This window comes from Telopea speciosissima, chromosome 8 (assembly GCF_018873765.1).
Source record: "Telopea speciosissima isolate NSW1024214 ecotype Mountain lineage chromosome 8, Tspe_v1, whole genome shotgun sequence".
In the NCBI taxonomy this organism is placed as follows: domain Eukaryota; kingdom Viridiplantae; phylum Streptophyta; class Magnoliopsida; order Proteales; family Proteaceae; genus Telopea; species Telopea speciosissima.
Genome location: NC_057923.1, coordinates 21608063 through 21624090, shown reverse-complemented (window position 1 = coordinate 21624090; position 16028 = coordinate 21608063).

Sequence of the window (16028 nt, the reverse complement as noted above, 5' to 3'; positions counted from 1 at the left end):
TCACATTTTACGTGCACCCCCTGGATGATTGGGAGGCTTACAAATAAGCCCTTACCGTTAAGTTTAAACCGTTAGCTGTAGTTAAGCTTTTGAAAATGGCTATATTACCTTTCTATTTTTGCCATGGACCATTATACCCTAATAGAACATAACTTTAGCCCAAACCCATCTCCCCCTATCCCTTTCTTCTCCAGCAAACTGCGAAGTATCTTTATCATCGCCGGTGCTGCTGCTGCTGCTATCAACTAGCAACAGAAAAAACATTCAATCTTGATATGGAAGTCCCTTAAAAACAATTAGATGATTCAGCTTCCAGAGCTGGAAAAGTCTTGGGCTTCACTAAACATCATGACCTGCAAATGAAAACTACTAGCTCACCTCCAAAATATGAAACAAAAAGGAAGAGGAAAAGAAAAAAGAATGAACAACTTAATCTCCATTTACCAAAACCAACATGCTAAAAAGGTCATTTGTTCATATAATTCTAAGCTGCTGTGATATATAAGCATACTTGGAGGACTTGTATTTCTATAATGGATCCTATCCAAGTAGGTTACCCCATTTGTTACATAATCTATTGTTTTGGGGTCATTCTCCAAGCTTCTGCTGTTTACACAAGTTTACGTGAGCATCGTCATCCAGAGATTGCTGATCTTAACATTCCTGAACTTTATCAATCGCATCATCTCAGCAAATGCTAAAATGCAAAATAATCATTCGAGTCAGATCTTGAAAGACGTTCACAGTAAAAATTGAACAAAACCTCTTTGACGAAATTATAACTTGGATGTCACTTTGGCAGTTGCTGCTAGCAAGCACCGGATGGTTCAGTCATTTCCCAGACCACACATTGCCGCAAATTATAACTTTTAAGCTCTTTATATTATCAGAAAGAGAAAAGTGAAGAACAGAGGAAGCTCGGAAAATTTGTAAAATGCAGAACAGAAATCATAAAAACAGAGTCCAACCTGAACAAGTATTTCATTTTAAAATTATAAAACATACAACCGGAGAAAATCATCAAAAACAAGGGGGAAAACCAAATTAAAAGAAAAAAACAGAAGACACTAACCTTGGAGTGGTCATTCAAATGACGAGCTTCTCATATTCGTCTAAACATGCAGACCATTCCATCGTTCCTTCTCCATACACTACCTCTCTTTTCTTCCCTTCCTCAGTTACTCTATCTCTCTGTTCGCTCGACCAACAAAACAACCAAATATCGGAACTCCGTCGGAGAAGGTTTGCTCTTCTACAACTTCGCCGGAACTGCTGTGTAACAAAACCCTAACTCGATTTAGGGTTTTCACTAGGGGTGCAAGTTTAGCCCCGTCGGCCCGAACCCGCCCTGAGCCCGAACAGGGTCTGAGGCTCTGAGCTGCGATATATGGCCCTGAGGGCGGGTCAAGGCTGGAAATTTCTGGCACCAGAGTCAAGGTCGGGTCGGGCAAGGGTTGAGGCCTTGGGCTTAGCCTAGACCAACCCTGTTTTAAATTATACTATAAAATATATAAGGTAATTTATACATACCACCTCTGAGGTTTAACGAAAGTATGATTTTACCCCCCAATTTTAGAAAATTCTGTGTACCCCCTAAGATTTACAAACATTAACAAATAAATCCATTCCTTCAATTCATAACTAACAGTGTTAAAATCAAGGGGTAAAGTTACAAAAATACCCCTTCAAGAAAAGAAAAAAAAAACCTGCAACTCATCTTCCCCAAATCGATTGGGGAAGATAAGTTGCAGGTACCTCTGATTCTATGCTATTTGATTGCTCCATCCATGGCTTCTAATGGAACATCTCCGGTGAGCTTCCGGTGTTAATTTGGATTAACGAAACTAGGGTTTTTTTGGTTTTTAGCATATTTCCAATGATTCAAGGCAGATTCCAATCTGGATCTAATTCTTAGGTTTTAAACCTGATGATGCAACTGAAGAATTAAAATTTCTAGTTTTCAAAAACAAGAATTATCAAAGCCAATTAATCTATTTCCCCTGCGAACCGTAAAAGTCATAGTAAAATTTCCCCAAGCAAAAAAAAAAACCAGTTACAAAAAATAGAATGATCCAAAAAAGATAGTTTTTTCATTATCGGATAGTTCAGAGCCTCTTAGATCAGAAAGAGAGCTAGTCAATCTTCTTTTGCAAAGGGGTTTTGAAGAAAACTCTGTTTTTTGCCTTTTCGGATGAGAAGCAAGGAAGCGGGAGGAGAGAGAGAGAGGTTTAAACATTAAATAACATAGCAAATATAAGCAAAGAAAGATGTTGAAGAATGGAGAGAGATCTACCTTAGACTGTGAGCAACTCTCAAGGTGTTCTCAATCCAAGTTGTCATAGACTTGGCTTATTTTGTGTTATCCTTTGGAGCAAGAAACATGTTCTCTTTGTTGCAGAAGTACAAATGATACATTTATTGGAAATTGGAAGAGGAATGAAAAGCAGAGAAGCAGAGTGGCAGAGCCAAAGAATGGAAAAGGATGTTCTGAAAGATCGAAATTAGCAAGGCTTCTAATGGAACATCTCCGATGGCTTTAGTTTCAAAACCAAAGCTTTCCCAATGGAATCCTAAGGAATCTAATCCATATCCGACCATATCTCCGTCGAGTTTTCTTGCAATGATCAGAAAATAAAGAGGAAGAATCAACACCGAAATCAATTCGTTTTTGCTTCTGCGATCGATTCGCGTTTTCTGCCATGATAGTTTATTCAAAAGCGCCATTTCCGAAACCAAAACCCTAGCAAATCGATTGGGGAAGATGAGTTGCAGGTTTTTTTTTTCTTGAAGGGGTATTTTTGTAACTTTACCCCTTGATTTTAACACTGTTAGTCATGAACTGACGGAATGGGTTTAGTTGTTAACATTTGTAAACCTCAGGGGGGTACGCAGAATTTTCCAAAATTGGGGGGTAAAATCATACTTTCATTAAACCTCCGGGGTGGTATGTGTAAATTACCCAAATATATATTGATATAATATATGGGAAGTACTTTTCTATCCAGGAATGTGGCCTACACCAGCACTTTCATATGTCTATCTCTCTCCTCCTCAAAACAAGGGGCAGAGGTGTCTTTTCATTTGGAGAGGAGAGAGAGACTCATGGGAGTGGTGGCGTAGGCCACACTCCCGAACAGAGTTTTTTTTCCCATAATATATATATCATACTATTATATAAGTGCAGGAACTCATATTTCGTGGCTACTTTTTCACTTGACTATTTTACCCTTTTCTCTTATTTAAATGCCGCTTTTTAGTACTACGTGGTGTAATGTTGACAAATCTCTTCCCCGCTGAACCAACTATGGATTGGGAGCAGGCTTTGGGGAGAGGATGGCACTCTCCGGATTCAATGTTGGTCTGGGACTCCATGTTCACCAAGGACCCCTGATGTCCAACAGTGTAAATGACTTTGAACGAACATGGCTCCATTAAACCTAGGACGCTAGTATGGGATGCTTACTTCGAATTACTAAATCTGAATTAAACATACCCGTCATGTCAGTTCGGCTCCATTATGATTTTGAACCAACAGGGCTTTGAAGGATTTACCTAACAAAAAATTAGGGTTATGAAAGAACTACTTTCTTTGACACGTCATGTAATGTAGGGGTATGATGGATGACATGTCCAAAAGTGCTTGATTACCCATGTGTATGAAGAAATGTTTGTAGTATGAGAGTGCAGGAGATAGTAATGTGAGAGAGGGAAGGGATAACTTAAAGGGTAAATTACATATCAGCCCCTGGTTTTCAATCGAAACTCATATCACCCCCTGCTTTGATGAAAAAATTGAAAAGGAATGTGTGCGGCAAAACCCAATGCCACGGTCCTGCCAGGTGTCATCCAGCAAGTTGAGCTTTGCCGCACACATCTCGGCGCATGCCTAGAAATGTGTGCGGCAAGGCCCAACACCTGGCGCTTCTACTTCCATCATTCCATGAGATCACAGGGCGCCATAAAGTTATTTTCCACATTATCCCATTCCTGGTCCCCATGTTATGGAGAGACTGGCACGTGGCTTTGGTCAGTCTAAGACATAGAGGATCGAGGTAGAAATGAGGATTACGAAATTTATCTACAACATTCAGTCCATCCACTACCGTTGGAAATGCACCAAAACCACGTGTCTAGCTATGATGAGGCGCCGAGCTCATAGGATATAGAATTTGAATAAAAATACCCTAATTTAAAGATGAAGATTGAAAAAGTACTTCATTAAATATTTGGAAACGGGTACAGGAGGAGGTGAATGTTGACGTACGTGAGCGTACGCAATCAACTCACAGTCGTTCAGATGGAACATTTTTATAATATAGATTCTATCTAAACGACTTTGAGTAGGTGAACATTTTCCCAACAAAACTTAAAAAGTGTACAGATTCCTTCTTTCTACACAAACTTACAAAAGGTAAGCTAACAAACACACAAAAGTATGCAGAACATTCACAAAAAAAGTGAAAGAGAGAAAAGCTTCCCAGACCAAAAGGTAAGCTAACAAACACACAAAAGTATGCAGAACATTCCCAAAAAAAGTCAAAGAGACAAAAGCTTCCCAGACCAAACAAAAGTAGTGCAGAATTGCTCAACCCACAAAAGTTCTAAAGGGAGCATATAAACCAATCTAGGAAAGCAAACACAAGAGATGATAGGTAGGGAACTATTTGGTAGACTTTTTCGTAGTGGTTGAGTTGCTGCGAGATAATGCTGATAACGAACGACGGGTGAGAAACATTGACCTAAAATATGAAGGTGGGAGAGTGAGTACACGATCAGGAGGTACAGAGTACGTTCGACGTACCATGTTTCCCTTTGCTGGTGTACTCGGTCCAGCCCCATCTTTGATAGCAGTGGCGCAAACGGCTTTGCCTTTCACCTTCACTTCATCCCCCATCGCAGTCGCTTCCACCTCCTCTCTTTTTATAAAAAAAAGGCAGATTAGAAGTTCCCTCTTCATTTTTGATAGTAGGAACTTCATCCTCCTCGTCAGAACTCGAGGTGATGTCAATGTATGTGACCACCATTGGATCATCCGGTATAATGATTGGGTTCAAAGCACTTGAACCCGGCCTTTCATATTGGGGAGGAATTCGTCCAGCAGGGAGAACAGCAAGGTGGTTGCGCCACCTATTTTGAGCGCTTCTCAGTTGAAGAGGGGGTATTGTCCTCCTCCTCCTGTGGTTGATAGTTGAGAATGATGTTCCATTCTTTTGGTGAGTTGGAACATTACTAGGAATCTTCATGGGTGGTCTAAAGGAAGAGTTATTGGATGGAATAGAGTGGAGTGATACTGATAACCTGATATCATTTGCTTTTATAGGAAATAATTTGGCGGGTAAAGTTCTTTATTTCCTTGTCAGATTTTTCAAAGTTTTCAACTAATTGGATGTCTTTCTCTCATATTATCTTAGCCATCTTGCTTCTATTTTCCCGCCAACTACACTTATTTTCCCGGTAAAATTTTGTCTCTCTTTCTTTCAAGGTCTCACACAAAGTTACAGTGGCTCTGTTTCTTGTCCTTTTAATTTTAATTATTTTTTTTTAAAGGGATCTTTCTTCAGCGTCAAGTTTCTTTCAATTTGAACCTTCCTGATACTACTATCAATCCTGATTTTCTGGATAACCTACTTCAATCCTATTTTCGTTCTGTACTAATTCGCCTGATTATATATTTTTGGGAGTCCATCTCGAGACCCTCTACCTCTCTTATTCTCTCTCTATATCTATCTCTATTTGTCTGCGTCAACGTTTGAGTTTGACAATAGAGTTAAACATGGCCTCTAAACATGGTCATACATCTCTTTTGCAAGAATATCCTTTTTAGCGTTCCCATTTTTAACTTATTAGGGAGTCCTTCTATCCCAAAAGCCACTTAGGATGCAACATCCGATATTTTCATTTAGGGTTTTCCTCTCCAAAATGCAATTATTATGTATGTAGGCATTTAATGTGCACGCCGGAGAAGATAGACAAGGCCAACTCATAAGTATCAATCAAATCAAATCAAATAGCTTGTAGTGTCTTGAGTACTCTTGATCATGCTATGTTGTGTTACAACTACACAACTGTCTATCCCGAAGCTCAACTTTTGCCTTTTTCGTCACTTACTTTGTGGGCTAATATATAAATATCCCTTGAAAATTTTACAACTGTTAACCATCGCAAGTATGGGCCGCAAGGTTTCCTCCTCACTTTAAAGGAAATGTGTAAAGGCAAAAAGCAAAAGGGAAAATGGAAATTTGTATATTACGGGTCATATTTGGGTATTATGATTTCTCATTAATTTTTTATTAGAATTAATTAGTAGTTATGTATGGGTATGGTTGGTGCTACGATTATTAGTTGTATATGGGTATTAGATGTCTTCTATCGGGGTTAGGATTTTGAATGAATTTTCATTATTCCAATTGGTAGTTATTTGTTTTGGTACAAGGCTGAAACACAATAATTAGCCAATTAAATATTAGAAGGCACAATTTTCTTCTATTTTTTAATATATTTTGTTATTTTTTTTTATATTTACACAGAGTATAAATTAGAACCAATGTTAGGAGGCACCCGATATCAGGAGTTCAGTTTTAAAGAAGCTACATGAACAGATGACCGATTATTATGATCAAGAGACTGATACTTCCAATGTTAAGTTTTAATCAGTTTACTGGTTTACGAAATGGGGCGTCTTCTTATCATGATCCGACTCTTACTACTGACATGCATATAACATATCTGTGGTTAGGATTCTTGTCCCCTTATGCTACGACCCTTACCAAAAGGGATTTGTGTGTTAGATAGTCAGAGCACCTGTTGCCTGTGGGGGAGAGAGGCCAGGTCAGGGGTAGTAATGGCTATCGGGGTCTGCCACTGGATGGTCTTGATGGCTTCGATCGGCATAGGCTCCCTTGTGATAACTGAGGTTCATTGTGATGATAAGTTAAGTGACCCACAGTGTCTCCCGAGTTATCATAGTAGCATATACCTGACTTAGATTTGTATGCTAGGTGGAAAATGAATCTAACATGTCCTGTTTGTAAATGTGTGGTGTGTGTATGTGCATTCTCCTTTTCTCCCTCACTAGCTTATGGAGCTAACCCTGTTGTGCAACCTATTTTAGTTGATATGCAAGTAATCTCTTGATGTGCTCCTTTTGATGCGAATCGAGTGGAGCCAGTGACTGGGCATGGATGTTGATGTACATTCAAGAGTGATGCCCTTGTGGCATAATCTTACTCCTTATTTTATGTTTGTCATTTATCGTGTACAAACTCCGTGTATATCCTCAAATAATTACTTGATAATTATAGAAAGTTTTTAACTATTGTATAATCTATCATTAGCCAATGAACACCTTGAAATTATTTGATTTTAAATTGATTTACGCTTCCGATAACTTTGATCTATCTTGGAATGTATCATTCCGTTGGTTTTTCGCACTCCGATATTATTATGTTTTAATATTGATTATAGACTGTGGATTGGGACACTGTATCTGTGATCTTAGTAGTTTTGGGATGGCACCTGTCGTCCCGGTCACCCCTTTTCTTGTAATTTATCCTTTATTGGGATGGGGGCGTGATAACATGGTATTAGAGCGTGAGGATCTGCACAAACCACAGTCTTGCGTAGACTCTCGATTTACTCCTTACAAATAGGTTATAATTAAAAATCTCGAGATCATAAATGAGTGTATGTCTGGGTGCCAGCTGTCGGGTTACATTGTTATACCCCTAGAGGAGTATTGCAGGGACACTGCAAAGGATGATAACCATAGCAATCCAAAGGGAACCCAAACTGAAAGGAAATATATATATGTATAAAATAAGTCCAAACATTGGCTGTCCATACATTTCAAGCCCTCCCTCAGAGGTAGTTACACCTTCACCAAACAAAACATAAACATCAAACCACCATCAAAGCTTTCTAAAGTTCAGTTGAATCAAAAAGAAAAAAGTAGAGAAAAGCTAGAAAGGAAAGAATTCCAACAAATTCAAAGAGAAAGAAAACTGAAAAGAAAACCCTAAACCAAACAACTTTTAACTTCAAGACAAGTAACTGGGCTAGCTCTCCATGCCATCTCGGTCATCTGTCTTCTTGCTCCCACCATAGAAGAGGAAGGTATTGATGTCATTAAGCTCTTTTTTCATCATCTCGAGGCGCTGATTACAAGAAGAGAACTGCCCCTTGATTTCAGTGAATCTGTGACGCCCCAAACCACCCCCTGGGAGGATTTAGGCAAGTGACCTGGATATCCTACGACGTCCACCAATCCCCAAGGATCAAGAAGCAGTTAATATAACTCACAAACACACACACACCCATAATAATGGATAAAAAAAATACAGAGTGTTGCGGAAGCTAAAGCTTATCATTAATCAAAATAAACAGTACGTTGTTCATTACTCCATTTCACCACTTGATTATGCAGTCAATACTTTTTCTAACCAATAGCTTTACAAAATACAAAAGAGGGCTACAACATCAAGAACCCAAACAAGCTATACAAGACAAGGGGGTTTAGTATATCCTATCTACCCAAAGAGAGTCCCCAAAAGTTTAGATTAGTATGCTGCTCATCCCTTAAGGATTATCCTCAAGGGCCACCTTGGTCACTCGCACAAGAGGGATAACCTCCCTCGGGGTCTAAACCCAAAAGGTCGTAATCGCCATCATCATCCTCAGCGAAATGAGTCTGCCAGCTATCAAGATGTCCACCTGCAATATTATCTAAAAAGAAATATACAAGAGTGTGAGCTCCACCGAGCCCGTGAATGAAACATAATCATGCATGCACATGCAAGCACAACCAAATGAATCCTATATGAAATGAGATTCTTTATTATTATTAAGCCACCTAGCATCAAAACTAAGTCAAGTTCTGTGCTACTACAATCCCTAATACATGTATCCCTGGTGCGGGCTTTTAACCCCTTTTACGATACACCCATTGAATTGTTAGAGAGGACCGATCAACTCCCGCATCAGTCACCAAGGTCAGCCCGACCAGCCCTTTAGGTTACCACTGTGCTACCACCAGCCCTATTGACTAGTGGGCCTACTGTCCGAGCAATGTCTTCTTGAGACATTGGCCTCACACATTTCTGTGCTACCACCACGTCCTAATGATCATGATGGGTCAACTGACCGAGCAATGCCTCCTTGAGACATTGGCCTCACACTTTTGTGGTATTCAACACCTAAACCCCTGTTGGCAAGGGTTCGTAACACGGGTGATGATATCCTAACTAAATGCGTTCTATATGATATAGTATGAGTCGGGTGGTGTCAACCGCATCCCATTCTACGGGCTACCACAAGCCTCATTTTCAAGCTGGCTACGACATCTAATCTAGCAATTCCACATGTAAGCATTATCATCCATTTTCAATATCCATCAGATAAGATTCAGAATTAAAATGAAAATATAAAACAATTTAAAGTAATTAGAGACAGTAGATATTGTTGTTGCTGTTGTTGTCATGACCCATTAGTCATGTTACACCTACACTCATGGTGTAATTTCACTCACCTTGTCGTGCTCCTGCTTGCTCTTCTGTCGGCTCGATCCCAACCGGTGTTTAACACTGTGTCTCAAACTCGGGGTTATAACCTAAATTAATTGGGTAATTAAAATACATCAAACATGAATCACATCTGATTGTGGTCCTATGATTGGTCTGGATTAGCTTGGATTCAGTCTCGGGTACACAACCAACAAGTTACAGATCTCTGGGACTTGCACTGGGCCTTTGGGTCAAACGCCCAGTGCATCACCCAGAGATGCAGCACCTTAGTTTTAAATAATTTTAAGGGAAAATTAACTTGAACATAATCCTACCAAGTCTGCATTTCAAGGCCAAAGGTTGCAGCTCATGTTTGGCCCAGTCTGGATGTGGATACTTGACTCTGTGGGACCCACTTGAGCACCCAAAGCATAGATAACAACAAAGGCAGTTGGGGTAGGGTATTTAGGTCATTTATGGGTTGTACATACTATTCTAGGCTTGAAAATGATGGTCCCAAAATACAGATTTCAATTCTGGCCAAAACAGCATCACTGGGCCTTGCACTGGGCGTTTGGATCAATCGCCCAGAGATTTCATCTGCAAAATTTTCTTAGATTGAAATGAAATTTCAGTTCATTTAGAAGCATAATTGGATTATAGTTCTTTCTAAGAAAATGAAGATCTATAAAGATGATAGAGTTAATGGGGAGCGTTTGCTTGCAGTCTTGCACTGTTGGTCTTTGGTTCCCATAGAAGTTAATACATGAAAGCAGTAAGAGTGGAAAAAATAGAAGTACTTGATCCCAATGTCTTTTGTCAAATACAATATCATAGAAGTACTTGACTTACATCATGAATAACCAAATTCCAATTGAAATGAAATCTTTAGGAGGAATCAATGAAACAAGAATCAATGAAAGGACATCAATTCAAATTCTGGATCTTCAAATTGAGAGAGATATTTAGTGAGATCAGGAATTCTCACTATTTCTTAGCTTCATGGACCAAATTTGATTCAATGGGATCTTTCACTCACATTTTTTTCCACCAAGAACGTTTTATGAAACTTTTTGACCCCCAAATTTGGAGTATCCTACTTTCATTACTTTTCTAAACACTTGGTGGGTTTCTTTCCTAATTTTAAATAGAATAGACATCGGTTTATCTAACTATACAATGTTAACTGTTTTTGCAATGCATATCAACATCAAAAGAAGTTGAGGGAAAGAGAAAAGGAAAAGAAGCATTACCCCTGCATAGAGACAAATATCAAGGTGCCATTTAGAATAACATGTATTTCATTCTTTTCCCTTTTCTTGGTATGCCCTGACTTGATTCACATCTAGTCCCTCTACTCTAAATTTCATACCACTGAGATTCAGGGAAAAACAACAATCAAAACAAACCTTTAGAAATTGTCCTATAAAGGACAGATTGGAGAAGAGAGTAAAAAAACTAATTAGAAGCCATTAAAGGAATATATATTTTTGTTTGACAAATTAGAAACAAAATATAGGACCACATTGCTATTAACAGTAATAGACAGGAATACCCCTGCAATATATATTCCACAAGAAGAAGCTGGAATTGAGGCACTGCAATTCATTTATTTGCATGGATAACCTTAGAACCAAACCTGCAATATAAAAGAAAAAAGAGAAAGGAGGAAGAATGAAATGGCCCCCTATCCACACTGCAATACAAACACTAAAAATATTGTCTCAGGTCAATACATATTGCATAGAACAGAAGCATGAGATGCAAATTTTGCTGTATACAATAATTTACATTCTAAAAGTCTTGGATGATTTACAACACTCAGATTACGTTTTGCATCTCTAGATGCAACCTCCAAGTCTCCGATGAAGAAAAGGATCTTGTCAAGAATCCCTAAACAAGTTTCCTTTGCTCTCAGAGATTCTTCCCTGCCAGAGACCACTTTGTCACCTTTCCTAGAACCCAACTACCTCTGGATTTCTCCTTGATGAACAAGATAGTAGTTATCACCTTCCTTAATAATTTTCAATCCCCTGAAATCAAAATTTGCATCCATCACCAAAAATATAGTTAGATGGTTGCAGAGGTAAGCTTTTATGTGCTTCTTAAACCTGATCTGGTGATTAGATTAAAGAATACAATATAGTTTAGATGGTTAGTTAGGCAGAAGAACCCTGCTCCAACTTTGGTCCCTGCGTTTCCTAGAAAGAGGATCGATGAAGCATCTGATACGATCGACCCTACAAAATTGAAGTGGTAGACAACAAATCTCAAAAAATGGAACCAAAAGTTCAGGATGGAGAAGTCAGAACCCCCCCCCCCCCACCCCAATTCAAGATAAATACGGGAAAAACAGGAAATTTTCTTTACAGGGATTAAATCCCCTGCCCCTGGTCGATCGGGAGTGGACGTTCCCCGATAGTTCAAAAGAAGATCTCCAAAGAATAGGAGGGAAGGTTGGTTGCAAGGGGAAACTGAAAGAAGATGGGATCTCGGGGTTGTAAGTTCTAACCTTGTTGAGCGGTTGCAAGATCCTGGTGATCCAAGAAAAAGAAGATCTTCAGTGAGAGATCTAACGGTAATCCCTCCATTGATTGGATAATTCAGTTTCGGACGGTTCTCTCTCTCTCTCTCTCTCTCTCAGGGTGCCAGAAAATGGTTATGGAATGATGCAGTCATGGAGGATTAGGAAATTTCTGCTTTGGAGTTCGGATTCTCCTTCCCATTGTTGATCAAATGGTTTGGAATGTTGGTTTTGGGGGAGATGGGTTTGGGTTCTATAAGGGTAAAATTGTCCATGGCAAAAATTTAAGGGTAATATTGCCATTTTGAAATGTTTAACTATACCTAATGATGATTTAAACTTGACGGTAAGGGCTTATTTGTCAGCCTCCCAATCATCCAGGGGGGTGCAATAAAATGTGAAACTACGGGAGGTGATTTGTTATTGTTTCAAACACCAGGGGGTGCATGTAATTTACTCTATTAATTGAGATCCCAAATCCTTAAAAGAGGGGGGGAAAAAAAGGAAATACAAGTCAAAGATAGCAGAAAAAGAATTGCAGAATGGAAGTTCATTAAATTACCTTCTCTACATCCATATGACTGGTAACAGTTGCACCAACGATGGGGCCATATCCAGAAACCACATTAAAAACATGTGGAGGGAGACCAGCCTGTCACAAGGAACACATATTAGAATACAATAAATCCTAAGGGAATGAAAAGTAGCTGTCATATTATCTGTAGATCAATATTTCTTGGAACTCAAATCAAAACTTGTGAAAAGTTAGAATTATATGTATGTGTGTGTGTGTGTGTATCGACCAGATTTTCATGATCATAGAAAGCAGTTATTTTCCATAGAAGTGCAATAGCAACTTTTATCAGAACATATCATGAGCATGTGGAACGCTAAAAGTTGATGTTTGTATATTTTGGTGTTGAAGAGTTCACATAAACTGGCAACTGCATTCTGGCAAAGTTGATATAAATAGATACTTAATGCTATCATAAATTAAAGTATTGACTTCAAATGCAACTTTGAACATGCTGTATGGTCAGAAATACTATATGCACTTGGGATTTGTTTGAGACTTAAAGCTTCTATTATGCATCAACCCCCTCAGCTAGACAACTACTCTGAAACCATAGATTCAACTATTTCTAATTTGAAAATGGTGATTCAGAGATTCGGAATATTAATTGAGATCCCAGATCCTTAAAACAGAGGGGAAAAAAACAAAGGAAATACAAGTCAAAGATAGTAGAAAAAGAATTGTGTTATGAAGAAAATAAAAGATAAACCAAGTATCCACCCCATAGAATAGCTTTGACACATAGAGAGCTGATAATGGTGTCTACTCTGCAGCCTTTACTATAACAGTGTCACCACAAGCTAATGTAGGCCCAACCTTCCAAGCATACATAAGAAGAGGAAAATACCATGGAATAATCTGCCCAACAACACTAATGGGTTCATGCAGTGCCTGTACATGATACTCCATCAGTGGGAACAGTGAGATCATGGATCTTATCTGCCAAAACTGATGAATTTGCATAGAGAAAATATTAGATCTTTCATCGAGGTATGTAGAATTTCAGTGTACTTTTCAACATTCATGCTATAACTTGTCAATTTTCAGAACTAAAGTTTGAGCCTTCTCTTGTAGTTGAATGGCAGGAACCTGTTGGTAAAAAGTAGGTTTCATATCATCCCTAGTATAAACATTACTGTCCCATATGGTGATTTATTGCAAGCTAGCTTCCAATATAACAGTGTCGGTCCTTTTCCTTTAACTTGTTGCACACTCTAACTTGTGTGCTTGTGTCAGCCTATGCCATTCTAAGGAACTCTCCAAACTGTGGATCCACCATCCTATGGCAAATGGATTTCATAAAAGTCAAGTACCTAAAAGCTTGACACTGGCCAACCATTGCAGCTCCAACTTCTAGAGGATAAAACTGCACAAGTGACTGTAGTTCTTTACTCTGAGCAAAATTCCCACCTAAAGAAAATATTTTTAGCTAAACTGCGTAAGATAGTTTGCAACCATTTGCAGATTTGAAGCTGGCTCTCACTTACAAGGGGTTGAACCCCTCAAATTTTCATAAGCCTAGGAACATGGGAGATCACAAGTCATTACTAACTTCAATTCTGAAATTTCCGTTTGATCCTCACATCCAAAATTCATGTTCTAGTGTTCTAATTTTACTCTTTGAATCTAAATCATGAAGTGTTGATCCGTACTATAATCACATTTACCGATATTAGATTTCCTACTAAAAACAGAATATAAAAATAAAATAATGATGTAAAGGCTCCATTTGTTTGGACGTAAAATGGCCAAAAGTAAATAGAACGTAAAACTTTTCATTAAATTGAAGAAGGGTAAAATATTGCTTACAGAGGTTTCAGGCATAAAGAATGTTATACAGTACACTTACAAAGATTTGGTAATTGGTATTGGTAACTTTAATCAAGAAAATAAAATATGGAAAGTGGGTTTTGGTTTTATCTACAAGGTATTTTGATATCGCAGACCAAAGCTCTTTTTTTTGTGACAGAAATTTACAACCCATTAGGAAGAAATTTGAGTGAGTTATATGAACCCTAAAATGACAAGAAGGCAAGGGGAAGAGAGGCGGTGCTTGGTTCTTAACACTGGGGAGGATCCGAGCCATATGAGCAGGTAAGCTCTTCAAGTCGAGATAATTTGCCACAGACCAGTAGGGGAGAGAGAGGGGTATGAGGATGAAGAAAATTGAGGAGACAGAGGGAATGAGAGAAATGGTGGAAGCCCAGTGCATTGAGAGATCACAGGAAGGGAGAGGGTTTGGGAGAGAAGAGAGTGTCTCCAAGAATTAAATTAATAAATTAAAAAGTAAAAATTTCAGAGACAAAATTTACTTGCAAGAGTATTAGAGGAAGAAATTTGAGTGAGTTATATGAACCCTAAAATGACAAAAAGGCAAGGGGAAGAGAAACGGTACCTGGTTCTTAACACTGGGGAGGATGGGAGCCATATGAGCAGGTAACGTCTTCAAGTCGAGATAATTTGCCACAGACCAGTAGGGGAGAGAGAGGGGTATGGGGACGAAGAAAATCAAGAAGAGAGAGGGATATATAGTTTTGTGATCTTAAATCTACGAAAACATGTCGTAAAGAAACAGAACAACATCAAATTATATACAAAGAGAAGTATGCTTACCAATCACCAATAACTTGCCATAAACGTAGATGGGGAAGCAGCAGGGTTGAAGAGAAGACCGAAGAGAGAGATGCCATCAATGTAGATGGGGAAGCTGCAAACAAATCAAACTCCACTATTAAGAATAAAATAGAAAATACTGAAATTACTGAAATTAAACTCAAAAACAATAATTTAGAAAATAAAGAAATTACAGTCTACAAATATGCAAAACAAATTAGCCCATGATCCTTTCAATTTAAAAATTAGAAGAAAAAAAAAACGTGGAAAGGAATTTTCTCTAATCTCCTCCTTCCTATATAGGTTACTATTATTCTTCACCATTTTTAATTCTTCTTCTTTCCATCAATCTCTTATACTCTGTTTTCCAACAATTGAATCTGTCATCTTCTGTAAGTTTCTGCGCTATTTGCAGGAATAAATCTGTCTTCCTTAATCCAGTGCTATTAAATCAATTCAAAGTTCTGATTTGAAGTTCCCAATACTTTTTCCCTTGTCAACAATTGAAGCAGCCCAACGGACCAATGTCTTTCTCAACTAATCTCCATCCCAACGGTATTTAATATGCAAATAATAATAAGAGAGAAGGAAAAGGGGGAAAGATAAATGCAGAGAGAAGAGGAGGCGGCAAAGAGCAGAGGGGGAGAGGGAGAGAGAGAGAGAGAAGGGGGGACAAAGGGAGGGGGGATCTTCGGCCAAGAAGTGGGGATAGAGGGAGAGAATGAGAGAGAGGTCTTATCGGATCCAGGAGGAGTAACAAAAGGGCTGTCGGCATCCTCTTGTCACCCATCACAGTACTGGGAATCACTAAAATGAAACA